The 18,863-nt window shown below is 37.9% G+C and overlaps 1 protein-coding gene and 1 non-coding gene across 2 annotated transcripts in view; one reads left to right on the top strand and one right to left on the bottom strand.

The window, feature by feature from the left end:
* Positions 1–18,863, top strand: part of LOC124364222 (vasorin) — a 104,442-nt gene that overhangs the window by 63,483 nt on the left and 22,096 nt on the right. The window contains 1 exon segment of the mRNA XM_046819542.1: positions 8,054–8,092. The gene's annotated coding sequence lies outside the window, so the exon portion shown is untranslated.
* On the bottom strand, positions 7,599–7,671 carry Trnak-cuu. The gene has a single exon. It is a non-coding gene; the product is annotated as a tRNA-Lys (tRNA).

The raw sequence follows: 18,863 nt of genomic DNA, 5'->3' as shown, positions 1-18,863 counted from the left end.
ACAGTTTGGTTATACTGTGGCATATGACTAAAATAAGTGTACAATTCGCCGCTGTATGGATGGTTCCCAGCAACATCCATAGTGACAGAAAAAAATAATTCACCGTGTCTTGTGTTGTCATCCCCTGAAATCGATAATTATTACACGCTCCCCGCATTTAATATGATTTCTCGCGAATTTATTCTGTTTTCTACCCTTGCCGTAGCTATATTAAAAGGGTTAATTCAATGTAAATATCGAGTTTACCACCAGTTCACCTTCCTCTTGGTGCAGTATCCAGAATCAGAAGCTGCCACAGACTTCTCAGACGTCTCTGATGTCCAAACGATGTAGAGTTCATTTTGAGCTTCTTCGTCACCGACTTCTTTTGGATCTCTTCGGACAAACACGACTCAAACTTCCAGGAGCCAAGTCTGTGACAGCGTCAGATTCCAGACGCTGCACCAAGAGGAAGGTGGACTGGAACTAAACTCAACATTCACATTCTGTCTTATCAGACAGAACGATAAAACAAACAGGTTCGAAAAATATTTTTCTATGGCAATAAAGTGGTTTTCAAGAAAAACTCTTTATACATTTTTAAAGAGACACGTTAGACCGTCTATTGCAGTCTTTAACTCTTAATCTGGCAGTGTGTGAACAGGTTACTAAATGCATGTATTCTGCTTTCACGTCTTTTAATGTGGGTTATACTTAACATCAACCTTGCATAGGGCTTTAATCCTGGGATTAATATAAACTCATTAAAAATTAATGTAATAAATTAAATTAAACAAATGTTGATTATATATTTTATTTAACTACCTATTTAGTTCAATTACGTCTATTGCTTTCGGAACTAGTCAGTTTAACAACGTATTCGTAAACGCATACAACTTTTGTCCACTCAGACTTAATTCTGTTCTGTCTGCGTTTCCCGTTTTAAATCAACACAGTACGTTATGACGTTGAAAGTGGTCAATCGCTTTTGAGAAAATCACACGTTCGCGCAGTACTAGCGTTCCGCCGATGAATTCTCGAACCGGCATTTTGCCGCGTTGGCAATTCACTTCCATCTCGACATCCCCGTGCTTTCGTTGCAGCAGGAGTCCATTTCGCTGAAATTACGCCCCTTCCGTTTGTCCGAGATTGAGGTTCCCACGAAACGCCCGCGTCGCGCCTAGATCCCCCGTCACTTCTGCTGAACGGATCTCGAAAAGGCCTACAGTCAGTAATCCTCGGGCAAACGGAAGCGACCCACTATCATTCTCCTAGCTTTATTTATTGGCTGAGCGTTAGCGAAGCCTATAACTCAAGAGTCTGGAAAGAATCCACTTCTGCCTGTTTGTTTATCTGTCCTGTCCGGCAGGATATATCGAAAACGTACTGACCTAAAGGCTTTACATTTTGCATGAAGGTTCAACTATATGTTGGCAACACTGAGTTGGATGATGGTGCATGTCAATGACTCCATGGGATTTGACTGAGCGTTAGAAAAGTTGGGTAGGGTACGACATGCGGACCCGGTTTTTATATCGAAATTGGCAAACGATGTTACTTAATTATAACCATCGACATAACCAATCGATACCGATTAATTATTTTGAACTATTAACTTAAATAATCTATATCGACAGCTGTAAACACTCTCAAATAATACACGTAGGGTAATATTTCAATTTTACATAAGTAATTTTAATTATTAAAAATGGCACTCAGTTTTAGAAAACTACACGACGTTGCTTTGAAAGATTTTTCGTGGCTTCAACATGTTGGACTCGTTCTGAAAAACCCATTATGTGAAATTTGTGGGAAAGAAACAACTGTAACTGTGAGAGGAGCAAATATGGTCGTCTTCAGTTTTCCTAATTTTGGTTATAATAATTTGTTTTATCACTGTAAATATTAAATTCATATTTTAATTTAAAACATATGACTGTTGTTTAGGACTATAGATACTTTTATATCGATTTATAGTCTAGGATTTGAGATTCCAATATTAGGTATCGATGAGTACGAGTACATTCTTCGATATAAAAAACCGGGTCCGCTTATCGTACCCTACCCGAAAAGTTTTACATTGATCTTATTGGTAACCTTTATGGCAACTAGGAAACAGACTCAGTAGTATCATGTGATATTTTTATTCAGATTTCAGCGCACTCTTACGTTCTAGAACCCTAGTAGCTCACCAGAACTTGAATTATCTGAACACTGTTTAGTAACAAAATTTAAGTACATTATGTGGCAAGACATCTTGAGAAAGGTTTAATCTGTGGACTTTAACTTTTGCATGAAACTTCACTTCTACATGGAAAAGAATGAGTGATTGTGCATGTCCAAACATAGAATTTGGCTGAGCATCATTGAAGCCAATCACTCAGTAGGCAATCATTTTCTTGTCTGGCAGAGGGATGTAAACATCTCCTGTATGACTCTCCCGAGATAAAATGAGCAAAAGATTTGAAATTCGCAAGCAACGTCAGTGAAACCGATGCACGTGGTGTAGCTAATCCTGCCTTGCTTCAATAATCACGCATTGAAATATAAGCATGGTGCAAACTATTTTGGGTTTGGAAAATGTTAAATGTATAGTTCTTTGAGATAACTTTATTTGGGCGTTGTTAGAAAATTGCCTACACTTCCTATTTTAAATGTCTGTTATTTCACATAGAATGTGATTAACAAAGTCTGTCTACTTTTTCTATAATCACGGAAGTGATCTTAAATTGCTAGGAATTTCACACCCTGTGTAGAAAAATATTTGTTCTAAACCCTACTCGATTGCACCATCTTAACAATACAGTATTCTGATATGTGTGTGATTTTTTCTTGTAAATTTTCACCAGTAGTTTTTGGACTTCCTTTTGGGGCTTTAATTAGTTTAAGAACCTGTCATCACTAAATTCTAAGAACTCGCACAGAAAATTAACATTGATCAACTTTGACGAAACCCTTCCTTCTAACCCGGAAAGATAATTTTATTCATCAATTTACTAGATAAAATAAAAAATGCTCCTAGACCCAAACCCTTTAAATTCGTCTAAGACGATGTTCAGTGCCAAATGCAAATTTATAACATAAACGAGATCATGGCGTATGTCTGGTAGACCGCATAGTCAGAAGACGTATTCCCGAATTGGCGATGAACATTGTTTAAATGAGAGTTCCATGTGGTATGGAAGTATAAATTGTGGAATCTGGATGTTTGCTTTACAGATGCATTTGTCTTCGCAAGAAATATATGACTATTGACAGGAATATGTCACTCTAAATACTATATACCCATGAAAAATATTGCGGTGTAACAAAAAAAAAAAAAAAAAAAAACAACACTGGACATTCTGTCCAAAGTTTCCTTCAAGAGAAGTAAACGTAAAAAACCACGCGTAACAAATTATATAATTCCAGAACGTGACAAATTAATGACAGGTTGTCGAATTAATGAACTGGCGGAGAGTAAAGAGGTCAACCTCATCCACGCTGCTTCATTGCCGAGATCGGAACTGGTTCGTTGATCGTTTATGACTATAAGTGAGTCAATTAAGTGAGCTCGTAATTAATTCACTTAGGTGGTAATATCGAAGTTCAGTTGAGTTACCTTTTTAAAATTCAAACACCTCTTTTAACACATTCACTGTACACAAAAAAACGTTAAAAATGGTTTGATTATTTCAAGAGGAATTCTAGCCATTATTTAAATAATTTATGCCATCTTGAAATCATGTTTTTATACGGTAATGGGCATTTTGTTGAATTATTTTTAATAAAATAACATGTCATCATCACTTGAATCATAGTGTGAAAAATTCTAAAACTTTGAACCATATTTTGCGTTTTAATAATACACGTTAAATTTTGTGTTATGAAGTTATTGTGCAATCGGAAACTATATTTACCATGTACACCCTACATTTATGGAAGGATTTGAATCTTGGTTGTAGTTTGGAACCGTTTATCATTACTTTTGCGTAGGCTTAGGCGGGGTTTTTATCTTGTAAAAATGCCATGCCTACCATGAGATTCGAACTCGGACTCCTGTATTAGATGAGATAATAATCAACAACCGCACACGGCATTGAAATCAAAACGTTCAAAAGATAATCATAGAGAATTAGGAGGTTAGAAAGTTATAAACAAGGTACGCACACCACTTGTCCAGCAACTGGCCACGCTGAGGTTGTAGGTATAATCTCGAGCCTATCACAAGTTAATAGGCTATGCCATATGTTTTTTAATAGGCTATGCCATATGGTTTTTTTAATAACTTATTCATTTATCTGCTATTCCTTGTTTCCATTATGGATTCTCAAAGATTAACGTAAACATTTACATAAACGCTCAAACGAATTCCACGGATTGCATACACCATCCTCGAACTTGATGTTACCTATATAGAAATGAAGGAACATGCAAAATTTCACTTCTATAGGTCAGTTCATTTTCGAGATATCATGCATATAGATAGACAGACATATGGCATTTTGTCAGTCTCTCCAATGATAGGCTTCGCTAATGCTCAGCCAATTTCAGTATGGAAATAAAAAAGTACGACAATACAGGGGCGTATCTAAGGAGGGCCCAAGTCCTCACTAGAAATTTTGAAAGACAAATATTAAAATTACACTCAATAGTGTTTTTACGCTAGAACACATTTATGATGTCTTAAAACACAATAATTTTTCGGGAGAAAATTCCAGAGCCTCTAATTTTGGAGGGTATTTTGTATTTTTTTAATGTCACAGTGTGTCAGCCCACAAACAATTTTCTATATCTACTGCAACAATATACAGGGAACGGTTTGTGATAAATATAAAACATAACAAACTACAAAAAGTTTATAACTACTAGAGAATTTATAACAAGTTAAGGGGAGACTTTAATAAGCACCCTACACTCTTTATTCGATTGATATTATCGAAAAATTCGATATATTATCCAACTTCGATGTAATGTAAAAATCGTACACATTGAGTTATAATAAATTACCGTAACAAGAGGAATCTCGTTTATTAAAATTTTAAATACATAAATTTTACAATAAAATTACAAAACAACAAAACCAACTACTGCCTAGACTTAGATATAAAAGAAACCCTACAATATTTATAACTTGCCCAGTTTGATATCAATAAGTAACGAAAATAATAAGTGATGAAATGGAGGAAAGAATTCCCCCCATGTGTTATTAGGAGTCAAACCCACACGTTGAAGCCATTTAAACAAATCTCGTCATTTGTGAGAATTATCTTACATATTTTCCTCATACTCATCGCCATTTTCAAAGTTTCCAAATATTAGTTACTCCTTGTTGTGTATTGTTTACATTAAAATTACTATAGCGAATAAGTAGAAATAATATGCTAAGTTAAATAAATTGTAATATCGAATTATCCTTCGAATAAAAACAATCGAACGAATCGATGCTAGCAATCGAATAACGAGTGTAGGCCGCTTATTGAAGTAAAAAAGCAAATAGTTTTTAACGTCTTTACAAATATTGTTGAGAAACTAAAATTATTATTAAGCCTAATTGAAGTAAAAGTCCCACACACAAGTCACAAACAATCGTTTGCGTGTCCGCAAGTAAGACGTACGTCTCAGCCTACATACAGATATCGATCACGGTATCTTCCAGTCATTACCGAGCATAATCCGATCCGCCTGATGAAGACGTGAGGGGCACGAGCGAAACGTCACCGTTGCCAAACAGACCAGACCGACTCAACGACTCACAATTAGCCACAGCGAAAGCACAAATTTTTTCCCGCCATCTGGCCCGTACCGCGTACAAACACAATACACTAATTGGTCGCGATTTTTGTTGTCCATGCGTCACAGAACGGTCGAACTGTTCTGTCGTGATGCCCGTTCCACAGCGGACACAGTATAGTTATCGGCCAGGGCTGGATTGGGCTTTCACTGCCAAGAGCAAGATGGATAATGAACTATTTATTTATAGACAACAGAACTTCGCATCGCGGACTCTCGCGATTTACTTTCCTCGCATGAAGTTTGTTAAAAACTAGCATTTTTTAAATTTCAACAAACGTTTATTTAATTTTAAATTTCTAACATCTGTAAATCTGAATGCCACCTCACCATTATTTAGCACATTTAACATTCATTACTTTTTGATGTTGAATTTAGTTCCAGTTCAACCTTCCTTTTATTGCAGCGTCTGGTATCTGACGCTGTCTCAGATTCGACTCCGGTAATTTTAAGGTTAGTTTTGAGCTTCTTCGTCGCCGACCTTTTCTGGATCTTTTCCAGATTCCTGATTCCAGGACTCAAGTCTGAGACAGCGTCAGATACCAGACGCTGCACTAAGAGGAAGGTGAACTGGAGCTAAATTCAACATTTTAAATTGAATCAACCATTCCTACCACAGCTACCTCATTACCTTTTACAAAGACAACTTGTAAAACTTTTTACTTTCTTAATTTTATTGTTTTCAATTGGTGTTTGTAAATTATACAAAATTTGAGGACGTGTTTATAATACGTTTTCTCCAATAATCTAATCATCACTGAAATATTTATATGATTTATTTTTTAAAAGTAATTTTTACATTTGTATGTTCTTAATTCACAACTAACCTTCAAAATGTTTGTATATGAATATATATTATTTTTATGCTCACTTTTACAGGGTTTGGAAAATTATGTTTTCTTTTTTGTTAAAATGTTAAAAATGAAAAATAGCTTTTAACGTCGAGTTAGCCAACCCAGCAGATGACCCAAGGACCACTGCTATTGAGTGCTTGTTATATAAGCTCGGCTCCATACCTGTGTACCTTATTATAATTTAAACCTAATAATTTTCAAAACCAAACTAGCTTTTAAAACCCTTATTGTTCTTTCAAAAAGAATTAGGTAATTAATGTGTCCACCTTTTTCTGTGTCTAATTAATAATTACAAAGTAAAATATTTTAACTTATAAGTGTGTGTTAGTACAAGAATGGTTTTCATTGGAAACAATTTCGTAATAGAACAATTCATCTAAATCAAATGACTGAGTCGATAATAATTTTTAACCCTCGGAAATGTGAACCCTTAAAGCCTATGGGATTCCTTACTGAAATCAATGTTTCTACTAGCTATGTTGTTGTCCTTGGTTGTGGTAAAAGGGCTGCCATATAGGAAATAAAAGTGGCTACAGTAGCCACTTTATGTAAAACATAGTTTTCTAATTATATTAAAATAAAAAAGATTAAATAATGCCTTATATTATCGGTATATCACTTAGATATTTTCAACTAGCTGATAACAGTGGCACTGAAGTGCTTATTATTATAGGTGTATATTTTTATGAAGTATTATGTTATTATAAAACTTTAATCGCAATTCAATAACACTCAAGTACAACAATTAATTGCAGTTCAAAGAATACATTAGTCTGAAAATCATTTTAATTTATAATTTTGTTTTATTAGTATTAATAAAAAAACTACAATGAAAGAAGCCTCCATTATAATATAAAAACGTGAATTTAAATATTCGAAATGAAATGGACACAATAAATCACAAAAATGTAATTACAAATATTAAAAACTCTTAATTAGAAGTTTGTTGCACTTTAGGGTACAACGTGTTATATACCAGGTGCAAAAAGTAACCGCCCAACGTGGGGCTCGAACCCACGACCCTGAGATTAAGAGTCTCATGCTCTACCGACTGAGCTAGCCGGGCTTGTCGAGAAGACGTTGATTTGTTCCTTGTGAGACGTATACTCGCGCTACTTAGTACATTGTGTGTAATTATTTCTTGGACATCTGTGGCTAATTATAAAACAACACTAAATCACCTGTAGCCTTCATTAAAAACCGACTCACAACCAATTAATTATAATTGTTTGTTTTTTTAATGTATTATTATTATTTGCAAAATACTTTATTTAGTTTACTTTATGCCTAATACTGTAGTAGTTTATTTCACATTCAACACCAGTAGTAATTTAATAATTAGATGATTCTATACACTGCAGTTCTATATATGTGTATTATGTATAATTAATATATTTAAACTGTAATGTAACAACTGTTCTTATAGAAATATTGCTTTTATGTTACAGAAGAGGCATGTTTTCACACGACTGAGCGAACGCTTACATGTAAGTTACCAAATCGTTGCTATCACGCACTTTTCAAATACTCTACTTACACGGGTAGAAATTAATTAAAGTTAAATAAAGTTCAACCACTTGTCGCAACTTACAATATTTACAATACCGCTCAACCAAGCTTCGTGGGAAATATAAAATGAATGACATATTTCAGGGCTATAGGCTAAGTTTCTTTCTATGATTTAGAAAATTATAAATGTGGTAGGTTATAACATTAAAACGAGGCATATAAGGAATACGAAGCGTATTAATAAAATAGATATTTTTCTGTTATTTAAACGATGAAGAACAACGAAGTTTGAGATCATTCAGAAAAAAACCATTAAAAATCGTTTAAACGCGTTTAAACTGTATCTTAATACATACTTCAAAATTCCTCGACTAAAAACAAGGTTATATAGCCTAAAAACTGATTGAACTTAACATTATTGTTATGGGAGAAAACTCAATATCCTTTTAAGAGTGTTGACAATTTTATTATTGATAATGGTATTTTAAATGAACTTAGAAATCAACAACAGTAATAGCCAATGTCCTGTACATTCAAACACATTGTCAGATTTCCTTCAATGTAATAGCGAAGTGACACGACATAGCCTACACGTTTTAACTTGCTTGCTTAAAGATTATTATTGACAGAAGAGGATTTAAAGGATAGTAGGATTTCGAACATTTGCCATCGTTATATATATTACAAAATGTATAACACAACGTTTCGAGGATTTAAATCAAACCTCTTCGTCAGGTGAAGACATTTGTACATATATGTAATCACATTAGTACAGAATGTGTAATTCCTTTCTTTCTCTCTTGAGTCAAGGACGTAGCCAGAGAGGGGGTCAAAGGGGTCCAGACCCCCTCAATTTTAATAAATGTCAGTATTACTAACATGTACGAAGATAGTTGTCAAGAAATAAACGGGTCAAAAACTTTTTAAGGATCTTTTAAGAACCTTAATCTCTGTCCAATACGGGAAAATATCAGTTGTCTGGACCCCCCCCCCCAAAAAAAAAAACTATTTTCCTGGTTACGCTCTTGTCTCTAGAGACAGTCCATTGCAACTTCTAAGTTCGCTTATATGTACAATTGTTTTCCCACCTGACGAGGAGAGCAGGTTTCACTTCCCGAAACGTTGTGTTATAATAGCATTATAACTGTACACTCTGCACTGCCACGGCACCTGCACCGTGTATAACGCACCCATTTGCACCAACCGGTCGCAACAGGAGATAAATTGATCCATTAACTCGATTAATGGCGCGTTGTGCTTGATAAACCGTACGCACCTTTCATCATCATTACTACTGATTCCACACTTCCATAATTTCATGTTGGTCGGCAGCAGCCGGTAAGGTACAATGGTTGTATAGACACAGACTTCTTTTATGAAGCCGGTTGAGTAATTTCCCCGAAGAAAGTCGTATGGGTTCGGTGGGGGTCGAAATAAGATGGCATCAAAAGGGTTAAAATATGAAAACAGTGGTTGCTCGCAACCTTACTGCCAGAAATGTAAATAAAAGTGAAAAAGTCAGCGTCAGCCAGCCATAAGAATACTGATTATTGGCTGAAAATGGCTACTTTCAGTCTATTTGGCTGACAGCGATACAAATGTTCACGTGTCTGGCAGTTCATGCTGAAATCTGGTCTGAGAAAGATGTATCCTTCAGGTACCTTGCGGCTGACTTACAGAACAGAAATGTGGCTAGCTCCATGGATGATATGCTTCGCTGATGCTTAGCCAAAAAACAACTAATATAAAATATAGATTGGAGCATCATCTCCGCTCACATATGTCACTCCGAAAGCAAGTAGTAAAGTAAAGCAACAAATTATACTTTGTTGTTCGACATTTGAAATTTTACACCTTTCAGTTTCCATCACACTCGTGTACAGAAAGTCCATCAAATGTCTGGAACGTTTCTGCTTGCATTGCTGGTTGGATTTATACATGCATAACTACAATAGAAACAAGTGTCTCCTCTTGTGGTTATTATCTCTTCTGTTTCTCAGTATGGTTATAATTTAAAAAAAAGAAAAGTAGATTACTCATAAATTATTTGGAATACAACATTTAAATTCACATGAAAGTGTACCTCATTGGCAACTGAAAAATTAAAATGTAATGTGACAAACTTCATAAAAACCAAACCATAAAAACGCATAAGATTCATATAAACAGTAACATCTCTTTTTCTCATTTATTTGTCATTCAGTTTAAAGACACTAAGTAACTTATTGTCCTTTAAGAAATTTAAAAATTTTTATGTCGGAATTCATAAAATCTGACATCAGAATTTTAAAACAAGACTTTTTAAAAGTAGCACATACATTATAGACGTATTTTTATTGTTGTCATGATACTAATCATACAGATAATCATGGACGTTTTATATGTTATGACTTTTAAAAATTTATAATAGCATTTCAGATAGTCATGATACAAATTGTATTCCCACAACCACGTTCATACCACGGCTTGTATTGTTTTCATGAGCAAATTTAATAAAAACTGTAATTAGTCTGGGTGATAAAAATAACCATTAAACCATTAACGCTGGTTTCCTTTCAACATCGTTACTCATTCGAAAGAATTTCCAGTTACGCCCCTAATCCAACCTGAGTTGAAGTTATCTAAACCATAATTTTCAGCCTTTAGGAGTATTTACTTAACAAAACTATGATCACAATACTTAATAAAAATCAGTCCTGTTGTACTAAAATTTACAGTTCTCGACTCTTTAAAGTCAATAACGTAACAAGTCACTTTTACAAATACAAAAGGCGAAATGAACCAACATGTTGGCAGAACCTTTAACAACATAGTTAGTTAATATAGTTGCCATTAAGCCAACTCAAGTCAATAAAGGTTTGCATTCTTTCTATATCAGCTTGGTAGGTAGTAATTGAATTTGACGAACAGCTGATATTTGTTTGTTATCAACGCTTCGCCGATAAGCAATATTCTTGTAGTAAACAAAGTTATCTCTTGTAGATAAGCTGAGTGCACAATCAGCTGTAGAATTCCAACAATTTAAAGAAAGCAGTGACATTCCTGTGGATGAATCATCCACACCAACAACTTCCAAGTGGGATGGATTTGTAACTCAGATTCTTCCGTATCGCCTCCTTCCGAGTAGAAAAACCTAATTGGGTGATGCGGTCAAGGTCGGCGAGTCGATCTAGCGGGCAGGGCCAGGAGGATGAGCACGAGCGGGTGCGGCGGCGCGCGCCCTTGACCGCGGCTCAGTCACTTTCTTCCGGCTGTCACCGTCAGAGGTCATCCGCTGATCGTCTATCTCGTCCAAGCAGTGCAGGCCGCGGGTGTGTCGGACAACCAGTACGACACGAGAACACGTGTCGTGACAAGAACTCGGCGGTCAGCGCAGCACGCCGCCGCGCCACCGCGCGATGTAGAGTCTGCGGCACCGTTACAGCAGGTCGTTGTCCGCCGTGTGTGAATGTGCCCGTGCCAATGGCAACGCCACTTGCTCCTCGACGGCGGCCAGCCGGCCGGCAGGAAAGAGCAGGGGAGCCAGTCCCCACACTTGTAGTACGCCGTACCACTCGCACTGGCCCGGCCCCTGTTTAATTGTGGCAGCGCCGGGGCACCGTTACGCATCTGAATTAATGGGGATCGTGATCGCGCCATCGGAATTCCCGCACCGTTAGCCCCGGACAAGGTTCCTCCGGGAAATCGAGGATATCGTTGGTCGCCGGTGTCAACTGTACTGCTTAATTACTAAAGCCCACTTTGTGTATTAGGAATCATAGGCAACTGCTAGACTAAAGTGTACTTTGTAGACATGATGGCAGCGAAGATTGATACTTTGGCAATATACGGAGACCACTCTGTCTCTATCTACTATTTGTTACTACGCGATATAAGTAGGTAGAAAAAGTTAACCTTTACGATCGCTCAAGTGATCTGAGCTTGAATTTAGGTCCTATCTCGAGGTATGGTATTCTTCTTCTTCTTGGCCAGAGGCATTTCCGATCGGTACTTTTCCTAATTAGACGGTATTGGACGATCGGAAAAGTACTGAACCCATTTCTTTTTTGTTCTCTTAGGATAAGAAGCTTAAAAATAGTCCTAAAAGGACCTTAGTGCTGCTTCCGGAATGACAGAATATTCAGTATGGGTAAGGTTAGGGGGTAGGGGCCGCCTCCTATCGATATCCATGAGGAAAACTTTAGGGCATTAATCTCAAAGTCATGTTCCCCCGGAAGAAGGGGAGGGCAGCTCTGAACCAGCCTCTTCAGTCAAAGCAGGCAGGGGGTGGCACACCCTTGTTGAGGCTAGCAAGAACCTCTGATACTTAGGGAACAAACCGCACCAACTCTAACAGTCATTTCCCGCAGTAGAATAGGACCTATGGAATTACCCTTGCACCCGAGAATCTTGATATTTCGATTAATGATGTGCCGCTCCTGGACGTCCAGAAGGTTGCCCAGGTTTAAGAGACAATTCAGGTTTTTGCTGTGCCCAGTGGTAGGTAGGTTCAACTGGAAGGTGATCCCCCTGATGGAAGGTTAAACCAGCCAGAAGTGACCCCTACTTGGTGTATTTATCGAACCCATAGGTTAGTTAGATCGATTAAGGAATTAAATAAAGAATAATCCCGTAGGTTGGATTGGTCAAGATCAACTAGTAAAAGGCTTGTATTAAATTTTATCAGTACAATCCTGCTATGCTGCTAATTTATTGATGACTGAACTGATTCAAGGAAAATTAAATACAATCGTTATCTATAGCATCTAAAACATTGTCTCATATCGTTTCCTTGTCCACGTCTCTCCTTTCCATTTCACTAAAACCTCTATTATCAACCCAAAAGCTCTCACTTCTAAATATGTGTGTGTGCATACACGATTTAATTCAAATATTTGACCGTTTAATACTTTATTTCTCTTGTAAAATCAAAACTTAATGGCTTCAAAGTTGTTAATTCTAGGACTAACACGAATGGCAGCTTCGTCAGCTAAATTTGTTTAAGCATGTGCAAGGTCAACAGCACGCCAGAACCGCTGCTGACCTGCCTTACAAACACCCCACGTATGACTAATGGTTCCATATATCGCCATGACGTCACGACACGTACTGCTGGAATGGCGCGGAGGAACCTAACGGCCACCTCACACTTCCGGTCCACAGGAGGGATGGAAGGACCGAGACAAGAATGGAACTTCCGACCCACTTCGGGCGGCTCCGTTAGCGCTCGTGCGCGGCATCGCCAAGTATCAGTGCCTTATTGATATCGGCGCTTCCATAGAGGACACAAGTATCACGACCACGCACCGACGTTAAGCTCGAACTTCCGCCTGTACTGAACCCCACCCTGTGGCTTTTTTCTGAGAAATATGTCTCTCCCGAACTTTAACACGTTTACTCTTTCAGATTGGGAAGTAAGATATAAATTTCGTACTCACATTAATACGCAACGGATATTGAAATTAAGTTCCGAGAATGGAAAGGCGGGTTGGATGGAGAAAGGTGAAGAATAGACAGGAGTAATGCTTACCTACAGTAATTAATTAACTCTTCTAGCCGACCCCTATTCGTGGAAGCAGTGAACTAACTAACCCACCTCTCCACAGGAGCTGCAACGAAGGTGGTCACATTGTTCCAACTGCTAGAGCTCAATATCACGCCTGTCTATGAGAACAATAGCCTTAATTCTAGCCTAAACCTATCGTGAACTCCACATTCTGGGACGACCAGATCCTTCAATAAACGATATAAGGAGAAAGCTACATTATGCATAGAATTGTACTGTTGAAGGAAGAGCCAAAGTTTCAATGGGCGATTGTCTCCAAACTCTGATTATGTACGGAGAGTGCAAAACCACTTTACAAATACAGGAATCTAACAATCAGTTTAATTTCTTTTTTTTAATCGTAAGGAGTGGTCAATCATCAGTATCAAACTACTTCTAATGTACAAACCCCCTGCACCCATCGGACCCTCGTCCACCCACAGAATCGCTAAGACGTTCAATTCGACCAAAGATACTTCTCAAAATAAAATAAAATCTTTAATTGCTCGTAACAATTGCACATTGTATGGCAAACGTCATAATTTATTCTAAATTGTAAACTCTCACACCACATTACCACAAAGTCCAAACATACATAATTGTTCATACATTCAAGTCTCATTCATGCTTCGCCAATCTCAACCCACTTCTAGCGCTGGAGTCAGTCATCGAATTGGGCGGTCTCCCAGTTAAACGCCAGTAACTCGTCAACGCTGTAGAATGCCTTTGACACCAAAAAGGTTCAAACGATTTTTTGTACGCCTTGGGCGTTTGGGCGTTTTTCATAGAATTTCATGGCAATCTGTTGTTGATGAAATGAACACCTGCCTGCGAAGGCAAGTCATCATAAACCACCGTTCTGCGTCTTCCAGTACGGTATTTATCTCTGCCTCGTGTCTCATACCCGTGTATGTCACGTCCCCTGGTTAGGGCACATTTAGACAAACGGAACAAAGATGGAACTAAAATGTTGAGACTGGGCAAAGTCAACAGTTGCAAATTTTTGAATGCTGTCGTACATGACTCTTTCAAATTCAACTTTGCGATAGTACGATTCGATTTTTTTGCAATTTGAACACTCTCGGGAAATTATTGCTTGCACACGCCCCCCACAACACCACTGCATAGAAAAGGTGGGAGTGAATTAGCCCATAATATGCCGTAATCAATACCTGACTGGGGCAATATCGGACCAAAGACCTCAACACATATATTCCTGAGGACAGTTTGGCGCACACGTGGCCAATGTGATTATTTCATGTCAACCGTTGATCGAGGAGTATTCCAAAGAAATTTTGAGGAGTAGACTTCCTCCAATATGAAATCTACCAACATTGGACAGCTGACCCACATTGGGTGTCCACTGGACGCAGTGCGAAATTCAGCACGTTGGATGGTTGAGAGGCTGTTGAAGTAAAATAAAAATGAGGCTTCTAAAATAAAATTTTGAAATCTGGGAACAAATTCAATTTTAATTGCAGAGGAACAACAGAGATTCTGATTAGCGCCTGACAAGCATTCATTACTCATGACCTTCAATTAAGTGTCCAGCACGACACATCCTCACATGCGAGACGGGACATCTCCAAGGCCCGCTTGTGTAAGCGTGCGCAGGACCCTGGCCTAGACACCTCCTCAAGCGCGCAGTGTCCAGGAGATTCCCCTCTCGCATGTTAGAGCGGTATCAGGAGGTCATCAGTGCTCCACAGTCCACACGTCACCTTGGCGGACTCCTGATACATGGCTACTACCGGCTCCGGATACCGTTAGAAAAAACTTTCACCGAAGACAATCACGTACTTGGAGGTCTTTTTGGAAAGTACAACGCGTTTTTATAAGTAAGTAGAAACTTTAAAAACTCCTAAGGAATAAGGACATAAGGAGTAATATAGTTCATAAACTGTCTTAAAGATCTTTCATTGTGCTCAAAATCAAAATATCTGAGCCAGAACATTATATTTATAAATTTGATGATTAGTTCACTCTTCTGCATTATAAATGTTTAAACAACAAGTGGTTTCATAGAGTACATTTCAAGTTAAAATCTATATTCTAGAAATGTAAATAATCAACACCCTCACTTATGAAGATATGATCAGATTTTTCTCACATTTGCTATCGTTCGGTGACACACTAAAAATCAGTAACATTACGTTTCGAGATCTGCAATCTAATCCCTTCCTCACGTGGATAACTAACATATCTACAATCTACGTTAAAATAAACAAATCAAATCATATTAGAGCGTAGTGACACGCATGCCAGAAATAATAACAAGCGTGTTGTGATGTGTGTCAACTCTATAAAAAAAACCACAGATTAATTAAACTGAACTAAAGAATACTCTTCACACATTAGATCACTGAACGACTAGCATAATACGACGAATTGTAACTGGCGATCGTCTCGGCAGAAATAAGATGGCGGTAAAAAAGTAAACTGGACTGGGCCTTTTTTAATATTGGTTCATTCTAGATGAATTTCTCAAAACCTTACTGTAACTCCTTATTGGTTTATTACTCGTATAAGTCTCGAAAGCTGTACAGATTCGGACTGATGGTTGGTTGATCGGCATGCTAATTTGTATGAAACCTCGATTAATTTCCTTCTAAAGAAATGTTCTCAATGTATTATATTTGCTTCAACCCAATTCAAACGATGGGCTTTGGATTAACAATGATGTGCACTTGTTCACCTTTCTGTTACCCACTTTCTCGTGTTTCTTAAGTGGTCTTTTATCGTAACGTTTAATGGTAGTTTTATCTCATCTATTTATTCCCTGCTACAACTAGATTTTATACTGTAAACACATTTTTTGGAATCATGGCTACCACTTTTTGGCTTTTGTTTTCACGAGACTTTGTCTAAAAGCGCTACGTATTTTTAACGCGGTTCTAATGTTTTAGTTTCTACCTACTTTTCTGATTTTCTCCGATAATCCCGGCACAGAATGGCCTGATAAATACAAATTTATCTCTACTCTGATTTACTGACTCACGAATAATTCTCTGTTTCGTTTTCACTCGTTTACTTAGAAAAATTACAACTTCAAATTCACGCTTTAGACAAGTTAACAGCTCTCTAGATCAGTAGACTTTAAATTTAGTAGGTTTGGTACATTCCACAGAAGGAGATGGGAAGGGAGGGATGGAAGGAGGGGGAGAGAGAGATTTTCAGCGACCTTGAGGATTTCTTGGGCCTTCAACCATCGAGTGTCGAGTTTTCCTCCATCTCTGCCGAAGAATCCGCAAGTAAGGACGGCGAAGCATGAATTGCGTGCACAACAGGACCGTGGCAGATTTAATTGCAAGAACCTATTAATTTGTGCGGCCATCAGCGAGTGGTGAGTGGCAGGTGAAGAGAGGCGATATGATGCCAATCAGAGCGTCTCGAACGTCACGCCCGCCGTCCGATACCGGTACCGATACACCTGTGCTTTGCTCTCAATGTTGTACACGTGATAGGCTGCAAAATCATGATGCCATCCTTCTTGGAGCCTTAACTCGTTTTACCTTTCTGAAGATGAAGGAAAATTTCGGTGACGCAATGGACCACGCATCAAAGTACCACAATGCTGAATCTAAAGTCATGAGAACTAGAGCTGTTCCAAAGAAAGAACGGCTCCAGATCACAATCTAAAGGATGAAGGCCACGAAGATCTGTCACAAACAAATTTCAGCCAACAAAAGGTTTCCACCAATCTTGATGTGGTATTTGGATTCACTCCAGAACTCCATCCAAGCGGCTACCGGTTCATGCTTTACAAGCTGCCAATGCCAGTCATTAGTACAGGCTGAGCCTACTGACCGCTACCAGACGTATAAGACGAAGCCGGTTAGTTGCTATTCCAAAAGCGTTACTGTGCAATGCTGTTGACTGGAAGTAGGTGTTGTTAATCGTGTTCCGATTAGGACTTAGTCGGGATCTTCCGCAACGTGTAGCATATGTTACACGAACCATTAGATACCAATTTCCTTTAGATTAGTTTCCAAAAAAAGTATATTTAGGAGAGAAATGTTTGCTTCTTCTAAACTTTGCAGGAACTTCCACTAGAGCTTCTCACCACCTATTTAGCTTGTATGGAAAGAGCCTGACTATGAAATTGCCACTAAGTCAGATGATGTAGGAGAAGTTAAACCCCACAAGCAAACGTTTGCAATGAACCGTTTCAACCAATAGTGAATTAATACAAAAATTAGCATTGGTTAGTTATACCCCTCGGGAAGTAGTAGTCAAAATCGCGCGTTTTATAGGGGAGACTACAGTTTTACGTCCAACCATATTTCGGGATCCTGTAACAGGAAAGCACTATCAGTTCCGATGGCACCACATTTACCTCAGGAGGGCGATCCCAACCTGAATTGTCAAAACATTAATGCGACGGTGACACCATGCGTTATGCTAAAGATATCCTATCCAAGTTGACCTTATTATCCAGCTCTTCCACGATGAACTGATGGTAACGAAGTCTGCTGAAAAACCATTCGACATCTGCTGGAATCGACATCATTCCAATGTGGTTACTTGGAACAAAAGGGTCGTAAGTCGTCCAGGATTTCTGAAAATGGTTTGTCTGCAGTGTTTAATTTTCTTTGATATTGTAACAATGGCATGAACAATTTTTGTTGCAGTCGAAGATTACCAGTAAGAAAACCCCCATAATAGATCCATCACAATATACCTTGAATAAATTTAATTAGTGAGTTGTTAGTTGGATTCCATGAGAATGACGCGCTTTTATACGTCACTGGAAGAACTGTGATACAAAAAAATCAGTAACACTACGTTTCGAGATATGCAATTTTATGTCTTCATCAGGTACAAAACTAACCTAACAGAATACAGGTTATCGCAACTGTCGTAAGTGGTTGGTCGGCGAATGGGGACCTATTGCGACCTTTATTCTGTGGTTCAGTTTTAATAATTACTGTTGTGTTTTATTTTTTATTAAGTGCGTGTTTTAGAGTTAGCGCGCAGTTGACACACAAAATGGTGGTTGTGATTATTGACTTACGCATGTCCCAACGCTCTGATATGATTTTGTTTATTTTATCCTAGTTTGTAATTATGTATTAGGTTAGTTATTTACCTGAAGAAGAGATCAGATTTCAAATCTCGAAGCGTAGTGTTACAGATTTTTTTGTATCACTGAACAATGGCAAATGTCCGGTAAAATCCTGTTTCCTTGACAATTTTTCCATCGTCAAAAACAAATTTCAAACAAA

Source organism: Homalodisca vitripennis, chromosome 6 (assembly GCF_021130785.1).
Source record: "Homalodisca vitripennis isolate AUS2020 chromosome 6, UT_GWSS_2.1, whole genome shotgun sequence".
In the NCBI taxonomy this organism is placed as follows: domain Eukaryota; kingdom Metazoa; phylum Arthropoda; class Insecta; order Hemiptera; family Cicadellidae; genus Homalodisca; species Homalodisca vitripennis.
Note: the sequence above shows the minus strand (reverse complement) of the source record. Positions and strands in the feature narration are given on the sequence as shown.